Genomic DNA, 902 nt, shown 5'->3' with positions numbered 1-902 from the left:
AAGGCCTTTAATAATATCCATTGAATGGTAATTGAATAATAATGATACCTATTAAAAAGGTATGCCATGGGATTTTATAACTCTGAAATGATGTGCTTGTGGTCACCACATCTCTCTTTCCAGAATTAATCCAAACTAATGCTAACTTTTATTCAGATGTCATTTTAAATAAAAAATGTACCGTACTTAAGAAATAATCCTATGGCCAAAACAGCATTGGGACAGTGAAAAATGAAGACACCTAGTCCCCTTTGCAATTGTACCAGTAACTCTGTTTTTTGAAATCTGGAACAGGGTACTTCTTAGATTTGGATTCCTCATCCCTAGTTTGCCTCCCAGAAAGTTGGTCAGGTTCATGGATTCCAAAGGCTTTATGCTCCCTGGGGCAAAAAAAAAAAAAAAAAAAAAACTTCATCTATTGCACCTAAATGACTTTGATATGCAACTCAAATTATTCTAATGCAAACCTAATCCCATTATGCAGATGACTAAGAGCATGAGAATGAGAGACACCGCCTCCAGTCCTCCTTTCCAAGCATGCTACCTGCTTGTACACATGCATCAGAAATGGCATTTGGCATAAGTGGTTTTTATTCAAGTGATTATTGAGAAATAACCTCTCTATCACAGCACCCCCTCAGTGGGTAATTGACAAGTGCTCACTTTTGCATGCAAAAGAAAATGTAAATCTCCAATGAACTATAGAACATGCATAGAAACATAGAGCATACTTCTTTTGGCTAAAATGCACAACTATTTGTTGGAAAGACATTTAATGTTTTGCTATGTTAATATCTTTAACCTTTTAAGAAAGACTAAAGTTTTATCTTTTTATGACTAGTTAAATTATTGATTTTTCCAGTTACATTCTCAAATAGATGTGTGGGATTCAACAAAGTATG

Source organism: Rousettus aegyptiacus, unplaced genomic scaffold (assembly GCF_014176215.1).
Source record: "Rousettus aegyptiacus isolate mRouAeg1 unplaced genomic scaffold, mRouAeg1.p scaffold_m13_p_11, whole genome shotgun sequence".
NCBI lineage: Eukaryota > Metazoa > Chordata > Mammalia > Chiroptera > Pteropodidae > Rousettus > Rousettus aegyptiacus.
Note: the sequence above shows the minus strand (reverse complement) of the source record.